This window comes from Tursiops truncatus, chromosome 4 (assembly GCF_011762595.2).
Source record: "Tursiops truncatus isolate mTurTru1 chromosome 4, mTurTru1.mat.Y, whole genome shotgun sequence".
NCBI lineage: Eukaryota > Metazoa > Chordata > Mammalia > Artiodactyla > Delphinidae > Tursiops > Tursiops truncatus.
The window spans coordinates 133,571,210-133,587,446 of record NC_047037.1 but is presented as its reverse complement, the minus strand read 5'-3'; the positions used below and the strand labels follow the sequence as shown (position 1 = coordinate 133,587,446).

The following is a 16,237-nucleotide window of genomic DNA, read 5'->3' as shown; positions in this document are numbered from 1 at the left end:
CTCCGGAAAGTCTGGGATCAGGTACACGCACGACACAGGTTCTGGTGAGAACTCTCTTCACCTTGCTGGTGAGGTTTGAAGATGGCTGTCTTCTTGCTGTGTCCTCATGTGGCAAAGAGAGAGTGAACTCTGGTCTTTCTCCCTCTTCTGGTGAGGATCCTAGTTTCCATCATGCAGTCTCTACCCTCATGACCTCATCTAAACCTAATCACCTCCTGAAGACCCCACTTCCTAGTACCATCACATTGGGAGTTTGGGCTTCAACATATGAACTTGGGGGGACCCAATTCAGTCCATAGCAGTGGGAGAGGTACTTAGTTTCTCTCATTCTCCTGGCCCCTTCATGACAGGTTTTTACTTTTTCTGCTGGGACCATTGTTTCCAAATTTTCTATCTCCTAGAGGGTATTTGCCTACATGGTAGGGAGCAGGTGAGGAGAGAACTGTGGAGATAATAGATCACCCATGAAAGCTCTTCTCTTGGTTCCACTGGAAATACCCCGATCTCTCAGGTGTGCTGGGAGAGTCCCCATGCCTGGGCTCAGGTCCTGAGATGCCCGGGTGCTGGGGACCCTAGTCCTTCCCTGACACCACTGCCCCTTGGTCCTGGGGGTGGCATGGCTGCAGCCTGGTGGAAATCTTTCCGTGACCCTTTGGGTTCCAAACAAAACACCGCCACCAAGATCCACTGTCTTGCTTACTACGTAAGCCTTTCCAAAGCAAGGATCCCAATATAGAGGTTGTGGGAAATGTTCATTCACGCAGGTATGTCCCTGTTATCCAGAAAGTCATTTTTAACAAGTCATGCACTTATGACTAATCATTTCTCCACCTTTTAAATTTTCCAGATAGGATACAGTAATGGGAGAAGCTACTTATACCCTTCCTGTTTCCCCTTTTAGTGGGGAAAACACACTGTTTCCATATCTAAAATGGAATTGAACATTTCTTGTAAAATATACATCTCAGGGAAAAACCCATTGCTATTTTGAACACGCTTCCTCCTATTCTTCAGTTCCTGGTGCGGTGAATGCCTTCTGACTTCTACTTTCTGAGCTGGAGAGTTACAATAACTTAGTATTTGAGAACACTGTGTTTACCTTCAAACTACAAAGACAGTTTTAAGCTACGGCGATTCTTCTTTCATGTTCATAGGTGTAGCACCTTCTTTGTATCTGCTTCTAAAATAAATAGTAGTTACACACCTGTTGACAATATAATAGCAGCATTATTGGGATTTTTCAAATAATTTAATGCTCAATTATCCCAGTAAATGATTTTAAGTTAAAACCTGCTTAGTTTGAAACAAAGAAAATGTTTTTTACATTTAAAACAAAACCTAACGGAAAGGAAGAAACTGTGAACAAGGAATCGAGTCAGTATTTTTACGTCATTTCCTCTTAGAGCCAAAATGTAGTAAGTTCTCAGCCTGCTGGCAAATGTTTGGAGCGGGACGTTGTTATTAGGCAGAGTTTTGGGGTTGTTTTCATGGAAAAAGTGAACTTTGGCCTGATGTGACTTCTAGGCATTTTCTGAGTCACCAAAATGTTCGTTATCCATTTTATTTCTGTAAATCACTTTCTTTTACCATCGTTCTAATGATCAAAGAGCATGTCATGTCTCTGAGGGATTTCCTCTTATTCAAGATGCACTGAACTCTCCCAACATTTTTCCGTGTGTTCAGCTGAGCAGTTGAGACTCGGACAGTATCTCCTTTGGAGCCAGTTGAAATGACACGTTTCAGAGGAGCTCTGTATTAAAAGAGGTCATTCGTTCCTGTTGAACAAGACGTTAAGTGAATGTGTTTGGCGCGCTGGGGCTGTTCTTAGGACGTTAGAACAAACCTGCTTGATTTTAGATCCCAGAGTTCTAAAATCCTCCTCCCAGGGACGTTTGCAGATCCGTGGGTGACGCTGGGGTTGCAGCAGCGACTGGGAGAGAGCTGCTGGCATCTGGGAGGGAGTCACTGAAACAGTCTAGAATGCAAAGGACAGGACCCCACAGGAAAATCTGTTTTGTCTAAAACGTCGTGAGTGTAAGCGTTGAGAAATGCTGAGACAAGCCATAGGCTCACAGACTCTTAGGACATAAAGGATCTTCCCATTCATTCATCTCCCCCGTTCTTCACAGGGACAGGCTGAGCGAACTCATCTCTTTTCTCAATTTTCTTTCACTCGTGTCCCACATTGCAGCAACTTTCATCAGAAACCACAAGGAGCCCAAAATACGCTTCCTCATTTCCAAAATGACCTTCTTAGTCATGGCTCAGATCAGCTTTCGGTGGGGATCCACTGTACGTCACTGGTACAAACTTTTGTTGGAAAATGTCAAGTCGGGGTTCAGATTGTCCTCCGGCCGGGTCTTGGAGGGGTGAGTGGCACGTGCGGACCAGCCCACACTTCCCATTGTGTGATGCTGTAGTCTCCCAACCAGAGCGAGAAGCAAACTTGAAGTGACATGACATGGAAACAAGGCCGGGCTAGAGGGGGGCTGCTCTTGTGAGTCTGCTTTGCTCTCGCCTCCTGGTTTAGCTCACATCCCACTGAGAAGTCGCCGGGGTTGCTGACCCAGACGGCCAGTAAGCCCACCCCCAACTGCAGGCACAGAGCACCGGAAAGGTGGTCCCAGTGGCTCTCACACGGCTGACAGCGCTGGAGAAGAAGCTTCGTCCACATATCAAATGCCTCCATCTATCGAGCTGCCCACTGGCCTTCAGGGGTGGATCTTGGAGTTCGTGGAGCACAGCCTTACGAGGCTTCCCGACCTGCACCCAGTGGTACCCTGGGCTCCCTTGCTTCCGCACGCATCACTCATACCGCTGTTTGCTAAGACTTAAAGGGTAGTTCCGAGTACCGACCTTTTACTCTGACCTAAAGTGGGTGCTTCCCGAGAGCAAGGCGGTGTTGCTTCACCTGCTCTCTCTCGGAGACCAGCTTGGCTCCTTGGACAGGGAAGATGCTCAGAAAGATGCTTGTTGAATGACTAAGGAAAGGAATCCCCAAATCAGATTTTCCGTCACTCACTCATTTACAGGTCTTCAAAGCTACCAGGGACTTCCCTGGTGGCGCAGTGGTTGGGAGTCCGCCTGCCAGTGCAGGGGACACGGGTTCGAGCCCTGGTCCGGGAGGATCCCACGTGCCGCGGAGCAGCGGGGCCCATGCGCCACAACTGCTGGGCCTGCGCTCTGGAGTCCACGAGCCACAACTGCTGAGCCCGTGTGCCACAGCCGCCGGGGCCCGCGCACCTGTAACCCGTGCTCTGCCGCAAGAGGGGCCCCCGCTCGCTGTGATTGGCGGGAGTCCGCGCACAGCCCACGCGCAGCGGGAAGACCCAATGAGCCAAAAATAAATAAAATTTTTTTTAAAGCACTGCCAGATATCTTTTTCTTTTCTTTTTTCTAAATTCCTCTTTTTAGATCAGTATTTTGGAGTTGACAGAGAGCGTGGTCATTAATTCATTCGGTCACTCAGTGAACAGAGAGTTGCTGAGCCGGGACCCGGGCAAGATGTGGCAGTGTGGCCAGCAGCAGGAAGGTCATTTTCCAGCCCTAAACCCCAGACCAATTACCGTTGTCATATGTGCCAGGAAGGAAAAGGAGTACTTAATAGAGGGCTTCCCCGTGTCTGTGGGGCCAGGGGCAGCTTCTCTGAGGAGTGATGTTTATATTGTTATTCAAGTAGGACTCAGCCCAGAGCAGATGCCCAGGAGATGCTCCAGGTAGACGGCAGCCCGGTTAAAGGTTCTGAGACCTGAAGACCAGCCTGGGCAGCATCGATGAACCAGGACCGTGTCCGGAGCTGGACTGTGTCGAGGGCGGGACCTGCACCAAGAGGCAGCAAGAGCCACTTGTGGTCATGATGCCGGGTTTTCTCCTGAAAGCAAATGGAGGCCATAGAAGGGCTGATGGAGAGAAGGACAGGCCATTTCTAACACCCAAGTTGGGAACGTCTCAGAGGAGAGGACGTGGCAGTGCGTTTTCTGAGGCTCACTTTCCAGCATCCTTCCCAAGATGCGTCCTCCTCTCTGTGCTCCAGGTCCTGTCTGTGGACCATCCTGCAGAGAATCGGGTGGAGCTTCCAGCCATGCCTTCAGATAAACAGGCTTCCCTGAGCTCACGCAAAAGCGTCCTTGGCCATCCCCACGTGTTACCCTGCACCAGGACCCTCAGGAGAGCCCACTGTGAAGGAGTCCTCACAGGAGTAGAGGGGGTGGGGGGAGGGGGATGACACAGGAACCAACCAGAGAGATGGGAAGAATGATGCAGGGTAAGAAACTGGCAAGGATTTTAAAAGGAGAGAGAAATCCTAACAAATATGTCAGATACGAATCCAGCTAAATCAGTAAGCACTTTGAACGTCAATAGTCAAATGCACCAATTAAAAGACAGAGATTGTGACAGTGGATCAAAAAACAAGGCCAACCATATATTGTCCATAAGAAACCCACTTTAAATATAAAGGTACATATAGATTAAAAATAAGTGGGTGGAAAAAATAAACCATGCTAACACTAATCAAAAAAAGAGTCAAAAGGCTTCCCTGGTGGCGCAGTGGTTGAGAGTCCGCCTGCCGATGCAGGGGATACGGGTTCGTGCCCTGGTCTGGGAAGATCCCTCATGCCGCGGAGCGGCTGGGCCCGTGAGCCATGGCCGCTGAGCCTGCGCATCCGGAGCCTGTGCTCCGCAACAGGAGAGGCCACAGCAGTGAGAGGCCCGCGTACCGCAAAAAAAAAAAAAGAGTAAAAAAAAAGCTGGGAGAAGTGAGAAGGATGCAGAAGGATGAAATGGAGGAAGATGATAAAGGGGACAAAGGCACGACCAGTTCCCCTGACCCCCCATCCCTGTGCCAGGCCCTGTGCTGAGTCCCGGGCATGCCTTTACAGCTTCATAACCACCCAAGGAGGTAGGTCCTGCTTTTATAGTTTCAGAGACTCTGGTCTACCTGCCCCTGCTTGCAGCTTCTCAGAAGATGGGATGTGGTCCTGCCTTCCCTGGCCCACTTGCCTTCGAACTTTCCTTCTGCCGCTGCTTTATGGCTATTAGCTCCAGCTGCCCTGGACTCTTAGGTTGAAGGGGAGAAGGGAAGTTTGCATGGACCCCTTGTCTGGTGTTTGCAGAATGTCCAGGGATCAGTCCGATCTTACACCTGAAAAGGGCACATCTGGAAGATTTTCTGCGTTCGTGCTTTATAAAACGTTTTCAAATGCAATTAAGGAGCGGAAAGATCCTTAGAATATATGATAGGACAACCGCAGCTGTTGCTCACGCTACCTAACGGCGCCAGGCCCGGCTGTGTGGGCCCTTTATGGACGCCAGAGGTGCTCAAACTTGAGTGTGCCTCGCCGTCACCTGCAGGGCTTGCTAAAACACAGAGCTTCTGATTCTGTAAGTAAATTCTTAGCTGCATAATGAAATACCACAAATTGAGTGGCGTAACGCCACACCCGCTTATTAGCTATTAGCTGACAGGTCTGTAGGCGGGACTCAGGGTGTGGTGTGGTTGCCTTCTCTGCTCTGGGTCACACAAGGCTAGAATTGAGCCATAGGCTGGGCTGCCTTCCTTTCCGGAGGTCTGGGGAAGAATCTGCTTCTGGGAACAGATCCCTGTTTCCTTCCGGGACTACCCTGCCTCCGAGAGGCCACTCACATCCTTGCCACTTGGCCCCCTCCTCCTTCAAGCCAGCGACAAGGGATCTCTCCTCTCACACGTCAAATCTCTGCCTTCAGAAGGAGCCTGGTAGCTTTGAAGGGCTCAGCCTAGCTAATCTCCCTTTCACAAAGGGACTTTGTGGGACTTCCCTGGCGGTCCAGTGGTTAAGACTCCTTGCTCCCAATGCAGGGGGCATGGGTTCGATCCCTGGTCGGGGAACAAAGATCCCGCACGATGCAGCACCTCCCCTCCCCCCTCAAAAAAAAAAGTTAAAACAAAACACTGTGCAGTGTAACATAACCTAATCACGGGTAAAATCTGTCATGGCCATGGTCCTGCCTGCCGTGTCCCCCGGGGAAGGGGGGGAATGGGCCATTTTAGAATTCCACCAGCTACAGTAGGTGAGGCAACATTTTGCACGTCTAACACATTCCCAGGTGATGAGATGCTGCTGCTCGGGAAATCACCTTGTGAGAACTACTCGCCTACACTAATTCCACCACCTTTGACTTCGATTGCGCCTAATTTACAGAAGAAGACACTCAGAGTTTTAAGCCTAGAGGTAGTAATATTTGAAATTCACAGCAACTGGTAGCTTGTGGGCACCAACCAATCAGGAGGGATGTCAAGCCAATCAGGCCAGATCCTGGCCGTGTAGAACCTCTGTGGTCTTGCTGGCTGGTGCCCACTGATGGATCCCCAGCACGCAAGGGCTGGGGTCAGTGCTCATAGCAGAGCCGGGGCTTCGGCTACTCCGCAAGCTAAGATTAAAGAGAAAATGTCCCACCAAGGCTAAGTCAGGAGACGAGGAATAAAGAGATGTTTTATTGATTCCAAAACCCATCTTCTTTTCATTCTGTCTGCTCCGTGTTCTATAAAGCCACCTTCCTCAAGGTTAAAATCTGGATTAGTTTCCTATTGCCGCTGTAGCAAAGTACCACAGATTTAGTGCCTGAAACCACACAGGTTTATTAGCTTACAGCGCTGGAGGTCAGAACTCCAAAATCAGTCTCAGTGGGCTAAACTCAAGAACCTGTTTCCTTGCCTTTCTCCAGGTTCTAGAGGCTACAGCGTTGCTTCACAGCCCCATATCACCATGATCTCTGCTTCCAACATCATGTCTGGGTCCGCCCCTGATGACCCTCCTGCCTCCTTCTTATAAGGACCTGCCCCCAGACAATCCAGGATCGTCTCCTATCTCAGGGTCCTTAAGGACCCTGTGCCGGCAAAGTCCCCTCTGCCACGTGAGGTCCCATGTTCGAAGTTCCAGGGGTTAGGACGTGGACGTCTGAGAGGCTGTTCTTCACCCCACCTCACCATGTAAGGCCGTTCTTCAACCCACATTTCTGCGGATCACAACGGCAGACATTTTCCTAGAACTTCCTCTGTGCCATTAGGTCATTAATGTCACAACCACCCTGTGAGGTAGGTCCTGTTATCGTGATCCTCCTTTTACAGACAGAGAAACTGAAGCACGTGGGAGTTCAGAACCTTGCCCAAGGTCACACAGCTAAGAAACGGCAATGCCAGGGCTCCAACCCAGACAGGCTGGCTCCACAGTCTACACTCTATGTACCTCTCGTCGATGGACAGGTGAAAAGCAGGCCACTTTATATAAATGGCAAGAAGCCAAAGTCACCGTCCCAGCCTCAACCCCTCACCTTCCTCTAACTCCCACTCTGCCTGTTAAGGATCCTACTCTGGGTGGGAAAGCAGTCAGTCACGTTGGTCTTTCCTTCCTTGCTTTCCAAGTCTAATCAGTTACAGAGGCCTCGTCACTTCTGCCATCTCTGAAATGTCGTTCCAGTTACTATTGCTGGGAAAGAAACCACCCAGAACTTAAAGGCTTAAAACGGCAACAGTCCTTTATTTTGGTCTTAAATCTGCAGTTCGTGCGGAGATGGGTCTTCCCTCCTCCATGTGGCGTCTGCTGGGTTTGCTTAACTGGACGCCAGGGAACCTACTCTCAAGATGTCACACTCACATGGCTGGCAGGTCGGTTGGGAGCTCAGCCAGGGCTTTGGGCCAGGGGCCTCAGTTCCTCTCCACGTGGGCCCCTCCACGGGCTGCCTGGGCTTCCCGCAAACATGGTGACCAGGTTCCACGAGAACAAGGCGGAAGTGCATGGCTTTTTATGACCTAGCCTCGGAAGTCATATGGTGTCATTTCCACCATACAGTGTCTGTTGAGACACTCACACATGCCCTCCCACATTCAAGGGTGGAGGATACACACCCCTCCCCTTGATGGGGGAATGGCAAGGTTCTACAAGAGCATGTGGGATAGGAGGTTTGTGGCAGCTGTCTTCAGAAAATGCCATCTGCCAGAATTGCCTTTAGAGTAGCCCCCTGCGTCCTCCTCTGCCCTCACACTGATGGATACATTATTCCCCAAGCCCCAGTTTGGCTCTGTGAACTAACAGAAGATTTTTGTCTAATATGTTCATTTATTTTGATATTTTTACCAAAATGTTAAAAACATAGCCACATGTATTGCACGAATCGTTTGTATTTTAGGAATAAATCAAAGTAACAAAAGTAGGATTTCCCAAGAAATCCAGGACATGAGATGAACAAACACCAACACTGAACCAGTGCCGCACCAAATGCAGGCACTCAAAGAAATTTGTTCAAAATGAACAAACTGTATATGTCTTTTTTTTTTTAACATCTTTATTGGGGTATAATTGCTTTACAATGGTGTGTTAGTTTCTGCTTTATAATAAAGTGAATCAGTCATACATAAACATATGTTCCCATATGTCTTCCCTCTTGCGTCTCCCTCCCTCCCACCCTCCCTATCCCACCCCTCCAGGCTGTCACAAAGCACCCAGCCAATATCCCTGTACCATGCGGCTGCTTCCCACTAGCTATCTACCTTACTACGTTTGTTAGTGTGTATATGTGTATATGTCTTTTCATAAAAGCAGCTCCTTATTTGATTCTGCACGGTAGTGGATGAAGAAAATGTTAACTTTCCTAATACCTTTTATTCAAGTAGTAATGAGAAAATACAGGAATATATCCTTTCCCCCCCTATTTAAAATCTAACCCTATTCTCAAGGCCTTAATCCACAGGACTTTCTGTAATTGGACTAATGGGGTATTGAGATGGGATCATCACTGATCACCACCCTCCACCTCCAGTATCCTGAGCTCTTACTGCCTGCAACACAGATGGGGTCATGCATGTTACCACGTTACTGGAGTGGCAGTCTTACCTCCCAAGCTTCAATCTTAAGCCCCTGTAAGGTCAGGCGCTGTGGCTTAGGCTTTCGAACCCCCTCGTAGAGTACGCGACACCTGGTAATGGCTTAGTAAGAATTTCACGATTGATTTGACCGTGAGTTCTTGAAGGAAGAGTCATGCCCTTCTCTTCTCTGTGTCTGCAGTGAAGAGTCAGGTACTTAGCTGCATGCTTGGTTCAACAAATATTTATGGGGGGTCCTAAGTGTTCCAGGGTCCATGACTTGGTCTGCCCTTAGTTTAGTGGAGGAAACCAGTTAAAATATGATAAGTACTAAGAACTAGAGGTCCCCAGTGTTATGAGAATATGTAATAGGTGTAATTGGACAGAGCGGTGGAGTTCGAGAAGGCACGGAGTAGATCCTTGTTAAATGGTGGTTGAACAAGAAACAAATGAGTGATTTTCCTTAGGCATGGAAGTCTGTTCTTAACTCCAAACAGCCCAGACAAGAATCTGCTCAATGCAGATGCTCAAAAAATGTGTGTCTCCTTTCCAGGTAGGCAACACCCGGCCCCAGAAGAGCCCACCTGTCCAAGGAATTCTTCCCTATAACTGACTTGCTGCGTGGAACTTTCCCCTTAGTGATGCCTTCCATTGGGGCTGAGACTTTGATCTCCAGAAGTTGCTGATTAAATACAAATTCTCTGGGAGGTCTTATACATTAAATAGCTGTCATCATTAACGCAGTCACGGTGAAAAGTTCATTAGGTACGTTCCAGTCTCGTTAGAAGGGAGATGCAGAGGGCAGGACTGTCCCAGGGAGAGGAAAAAAAAAAAGACCCGGATGTGATTCTGGGACAGAAGAACAGAGGAAAAAAACACAGATGAGGAAGCAGTATATGTGGTGACATGGCAGTGACAGGAAAGAACTTGATAGTTTTGCTCTGAGAAGGCATCACCCTTGGGAACATTTGAAAGACCCAGATGGGAGATTTTCCCCCCAAGATCAGATATTCTCTGATGAGCACACTCTGGAGCCTGCAGAATGTGCCGTGTGAGGTCTGCTCACACTAAGGCAGTGCTCAGCCTAGCGACCCACACTGTGGAGCCGGACGGAATCGCAGGACCCTGTGCTGGCCGGTGCTTGACCTCGACTCCGTGGAGACTGCTTCAGCACATACAGCTGATGAGTTGGGCGTTTCACCAGATAAAGATGGCTGGCAGGAGAGCTTATCAAAAGAAAAGCAAAATAAATATTTCCTGGTGAAATCCCTGTCTTTACAGGTATTTAAGGAAGACATGGGATTTTTCCAACAGTTGGCACTCCGAAATATTAATGAGTTAAAAATACCAGGTTTGGGAATGGTTTCTTAAGGAATTAAAATTCATGACACCAGACTGCTATGCAAAGAAAGGAGTAGATTTCCTCTCTGACTAACGTTCCACCTTACTTAGTGTATCTGTTAACCATGGTTTCCTTGACCATTGATATAGAACATATAGTGGGGGGAGGGGAAAGAGAAAAGCCGTTTGGTTATTGCAAAAGTAATAAATGTGCGTTGTTGAAATTCTAGTAAGTCCAAAGAAGCGAAGAAGGAAAACGCTGCAATCTTCTTTAATACTAACGTGCGTGCTTTTTCTTTTCACCAAATTGGAGTCACAACAGTAAACACTGCTTTGAAACCTGCATTTCTTTTCTTAACAGCAAGTTGTGAACATCGTTTTATGTCGTTAAGTAGTTTTCACTTCCTTCCCGTGAGGTGTGAGTGGCTTTATAGTGATTGATTCAGCATACTTACTAGCTGGTCACTGATAGGATGGTTAGCTTGTTCTAATGTGTTATTTGCATAAAGAATATGCAAATAACAGGGAATGTATTTGCATCTAAATCTTTGCCCACAGCCCTGAGGATTTCCTTAGAATAAACTCCTAGGAGGGAAATGGTTGAGTCATTATTCAAGGTTTTAGTTGACCTGGTTTACACTGAAAGTTTAAACTATCGAGTGTACTACAGTTCACTACCATATTCCTTTAGAAGTTCCTTACCTGGGGAGATGGGCTAATGATTTGGAGTGGAATCAGTCGTATTTTCATGGTGTCCAGTTTAAAGTCTGTTGTATTTGTCAGAAATTTCAGATGATTAACTTAGGGTGCAGATCTTTGAATTTGGGTCTTTTTGGTTCGTTGACTTTGGGTCTGTTTCATTGGTTCATTGGTTGGTTGGTTGAGGGACACAGTGACACACCCAGGTCCCTTCAAGAATACTGGATTTGTCCCCCAGCTGCCCTGTCACTTGCCCCCTTTGGGGATGACTTCAGCTGAGAGCCACCCCGCTAAGTCCCCTCCTTCTCAAGGTACCGCCCCCATCCCAGAGATGACCAATGTGGGGTATCAAGGCCCAGCCCTTCTGCTCCAATGAGGGTCATCCTGTCTTCAGAACACCCCACAGGACCAACCAGCGAGGCTGCCAGTGGGACCACATGGTAGCCCTACTCTCCCTCTACCCAGCCTCTTTTTCTCCCCTCCCCTCCCTCCCCTCCGCTTTCCTCTCCTTCCCTGGGTGTTGATCCCAGAAGAACCCCCTAATAAACTTCCTGCACAAGAAGCTCTGTCTCAAAGGATACCTGTTGGGTTTTTGGTTGGTTGGGGGGGTTGTAAGAGCAGAAGTGGGGCTCAGCAGACCCTGACAGTTGATCACTGTATGTGCCACGTAATTTCTCCTCCACAGGGCCAATAGTGCCACCACGACCTCCCTCGGGATGGAAGCGCCAGGGCAGCTCAGACTCAAGGGTGAAGTCAGCCTCTGTCTTCCGACAGTTAGTTCAACATAAGAATATTGATCAAACTGTATCCTAGACTCTTACAAGAGCAGTTTAAAATGCTGTCTTCTCAAAATGATCTTTTGAAAAACTATCTTAAAAGGCACACCCTGAGAATACCTGTATCTCAGTCTACTTTTAGATCATCTTTCCAACCGTGTCATTGAATATTGGTCGTAACAAAACCCTTCTGTCTTCATTCATCGTAAGCCAGTTTTATAGAAATATGTTAAGTTCTGATTCTCAGTCGTGCTGTGTGCCTCCCTGGTATGGCCCAGTCATGTCGCCCTAATGATTGCTAAAGAAACCAACTGTGGTTTGAGCGGAATCTAGGTCAGCCCTATAATAACGTCCCCACCATTCACTTGCATGAGAGTATAATTTCAGGAGTAGAGAGAACATCCTGCAAATGCCCGGGTAGTCACCCGTAGAAATGTGTTGAGCCAGAAAAAAAATAAAGAATTGCTGTGTGAGGAGCGAGGGACACACTCTCTCGATGTATTATTTGGAGTAGATTATGTGACACAGAACATTTTGAGCCCCGGGGATATGGATGGGTAAGCTGCTTTGTGCGTACCCCTACCTCTCAGTATCTGGCTCAAAGCAGGTGACTAATCTATTTTTGATGACTTACTAAATTAAGCTAGCGGCCAAAAACTCAGATGCTTTTGGGGTCGGGAGCGACAGGGCCACTGGTATTCGAAAAGCAGGGGCTTAGCCAAGGGTTCAGCCATTGCCCAACAGACCTCTGGGCCCATTATTGCCACATCTTCCTTTTTTTTTGTTTTTAATCCCAAAGAAACCAGAAATTCTATTTCTATGTGAAACCTCCCAATGTTTAAATGTTGAAAACTAATATTTTTATTTGGGGGGAGGGGGGCTGCCAGTTCACAACCAGTAAACTAACCTGGCCATTCTAGACTTAATGGAAAGGAGGCAGCTCTCACTTCTCAGATGCTCTGGTGCAAAGATGGGTGTGCAAATTTTAAGTCACTTGCCATAAATACCCCAATTTTCCTAATGAACAAAGTTGGCATGATTGTTCTTGCGTTTCATGGTGAAAAGCATGATATCCAAGTTGTGGTGATACCTTGTTTGTCCTGTGTTTAGAGTTTATTGTTTGTTAAGTATGTTTTGAATCACTGTGTTACCCGCATGGAGGTGACAGGAGATAGTTCCTCAGGCGACTTATCAGACTTTTAAATAATCCTCAATGAAGACAATGTCAGTGTGAAAAGACAGCATATGCAGTGGTGCTGTCGGTAACTTCCCAACAACAGACACGGAAATGGGGCCTGGGGGTGGTAATGGAAAGAGTAGGTAAGAACACGTAATACTTTTCTCTTCTCCCAAACTTGGCAAAACAACGATTTCTGAGCTGAGATCATGAGATTGAAAACTGGGTGTGGATACAAACTCTTCGTAGCCAAGTTATTGAAAACTGGGTTTCACACCTGGTGCTAAAGATTTACAGAGTTCGGTTTGACCTCATTCTTTTCCCCTTCCTCTTTTTTGACCTTCGACTCTGGTCTGGCCAGTCACTCACCTGGTATTGAGGGGGTGTCTGCGTGCCCCCAGCGCTGTGCCAGGTTCCCTGGGAGAAACTACCAGAGCCAGAACAGGATCCGGGCCTGCCTCAAGGCAGCACATGTGCCCCCCAGGGTTTTAGTTGTGTCAGTTCTTCTGAGATGAGTATGGAACATAGAATGAGAGAAACAGGACTTTTCCGTCAGTGTTCACACAACAGTGTCGAACCCATCCTTTGAATGTAAAGGGATTTACTGGGTGGGAATGAATCGGTCTGGGGTTGTGAAAGCTGTTTGTAGCTGGAATGGAAGATAACCAGGTCCTGGTGATTGAGGAACACAAGAGCAGCCTGTCACCAGCCCACACCTGCGCGAGTGTTCTTTTTTTTTATTTAAAATTGAGTTTTATTAGACCATAGTCTCCCCCAACATTCTGTTTCTTTAACATTACTGTGTTTTATTTTCTTTTTCTTTTTTTAATAAATTTATTTATTTTACTTATTTATTTCTGATTGTGTTGGGTCTTCGTTGCCGCATGCGGGCTTTCTCTAGTTGTGGCGACCGGGGGCTACTCTTTGTTGGTGTGAGCAGGCCTCTCATTGCAGGGGCTTCTCTTGTTGCGGAGCACAAGCTCTAGGCGCGTGGGCTTCAGCAGCTGTGGCACGCGGGCTTCAGTAGTTGTGGCTCGCAGGCTCAGTAGTTGTGGCACGCGGGCTCAGTTGCTCCGCGGCATGTGGGATCTTCCCGGATCAGGGCTCAAACCCGTGTCCCCTGCATTGGCAGGCGGATTCTTAACCATTGCGCCACCAGGGAAGCCAAGCCCCTGCACCAGTGTTCTTGTCCACGTTTTTGTCACTGCAGGATTGGGCCCTGGCTTCAGAACAGCTTCAAAGCAGAAGTGAAAATCAATCATTAAAGCAAAGTGGGTCTGGAAAGGAATAAAGAGAACAATTGAGGATGGATTATTAGGGGGGCTTTGGCCCCAGCTGGCTTTAAATAAATGTTACCTCCCTTAATCCGGGGCTGCTGGTCTTCAAGTCATTAAGTATAGTTTTGATTTACCTATGGCTATTTCTCCATCTTAAGCATTGCAAATAGTGCATTTCCAAGAAGTGACAGAGGGGGCGGTTAACCTTCATGTACTAGGGAAAGATTGAGGTAATAAGGAAAGGGCTGGGATGGGGAGGGTGGGAGGGAGGGAGACGCAAGAGGGAAGAGATATGGGAACATGTGTATTTGTAGAACAGATTCACTTTGTTATAAAGCAGAAACTAACACACCATTGTAAAGCAATTATACTCCAATAAAGATGTAAAAAAAATAAAATTAAAAAGTTAAAAAATAAATAAATAAAAATAAATTTAAAAAAAAAGAGTTAATGGGATTTCAAGTGCACACGGAATTTAACAAACAAGATGAAATCTTGGATGAACTGTGACCTCTCTTTTAAAGTATCGATTTGAACATGCTTTCCTCCCTACTTTTCCCCAATCAGTTGGTTGTTTTATTTTACTTTATGTCATTTCTTTCTTTCTTTTTTTTGAGGGTGATTGCAGTTTTCCTTCATTTCCACCACAAGCTTTAACAGAGCATGATTGCCATTCTACTAAAACGCGTTTAGCATTTTCACCACTGCTTCCATCATTTGTGGCACTGGTGTCAATAAGCCACTTTTTTCTTTTTTTTTTTTTTTTAGCGGTACGCGGGCCTCTCACTGTTGTGGCCTCTCCCGTTGCGGAGCACAGGCTCCGGACGCGCAGGCTCAGCGGCCATGGCTCACGGGCCCAGCTGCTCCGCGGCATGTGGGATCTTCCCGGACCGGGGCACGAACCTGTGTCCCTTGCATCGGCAGGCGGACTCTCAACCACTGTGCCACCAGGGAAGCCCAATAAGCCACTTAAAAAAAAAAATTAAGTAATAGGAAGTTCCACATTATCTCAGAAATAGAAATTATTTGTATACTATCTTGTACTATTCTGTGTGAAGTATCAAATGATATTTCAGGCTTTTCCATTTTTTTTCCCCAAAGTATCAAAAATGACCCAGGCTGAAGTTTAGTATTAATATCACTTCTTTTGTGTTATCCTACAGATTCAGAAGATTAATGGTTATTAAACATAAAGGTGATTTTCATTAAAGATGGTTTTCTCAGCTCAGACTTAGAATTCATAGGCATCACCTTCTGTCATGGGAGACAAGGGCACTCTCTTGTCTAAGGAGTTCTGGTTAGAATCTTCCAAGTCCCACAAAAAAAGGTTATCCGCTTTGTTTTACATTTTCTTTCCTACAAGGCCCCTCCCTGTGGCCGAGCAGATCTTACCAGTAATAAAGCAATTCTATGAGCAGTAAATTCCCGAGCCCACATCTGGCTCTGCCCCGCTCCCCAGCCCATTCCCTGATTACCCTTCAGAGAGAACAAAAATGGAAACGCCTTTAGAAATCAGAAAGAGGAATATTTTCCTGTTCTCTTTCTTACACATGATCGTCACAAAAAAGCAGAAAATTGGGAATTTAATCGCCCTACTGCTGAGACAATAGGCCTTCAAACATTTTTGATCATGAACCTCATGGATGAAAGATTTTTGGTACATCTGCCAATAAAAGCATTTTATTTGTAACTTCTATACAAATTTTACTCCCTACTGTGCACCTTATAAAACACACCCTAAAAAACAGGCATTTAAAAAAGACAAGTGAACATATATTAAATTAAACACGTTCTGCCCAAACGACAAAGGGCTGTCGAGACCCCGGCCGTAGACCCCTAAGGAGAGTCACAAGGCCTCTGGGAGTGTCTCGGGGGGTGAGGCCTCAGAGTCTGGAACTGGTGGTGCAGTCCCATGCCTGGACATCCTGCGAGCCACCATGCAGCAAGGACAGAGGAAGTACACCCTGGAATGTGACCAGCACCCACTGAGCAAACTTGTACCTTTACCATCCCCTGCAATGAAAAGGAGGTTTTTGTTCAAACCAGAGGCACTGGAAACCCTCCAGTTAGGAACACAGATGGCCTTGACCCTTTGATGGCTGGTGGATGCTGGCTCTTGGCCCGTCTCAGA

At 47.1% G+C, this 16,237-nt stretch overlaps 1 protein-coding gene across 1 annotated transcript in view; it reads left to right on the top strand.

Annotated features, from left to right (window-relative positions):
- The window catches only part of RCAN1 (regulator of calcineurin 1), a 95,544-nt gene that overhangs the window by 65,159 nt on the left and 14,148 nt on the right, over positions 1-16,237 (top strand). The gene's annotated exons all lie outside the window — the stretch shown is intronic.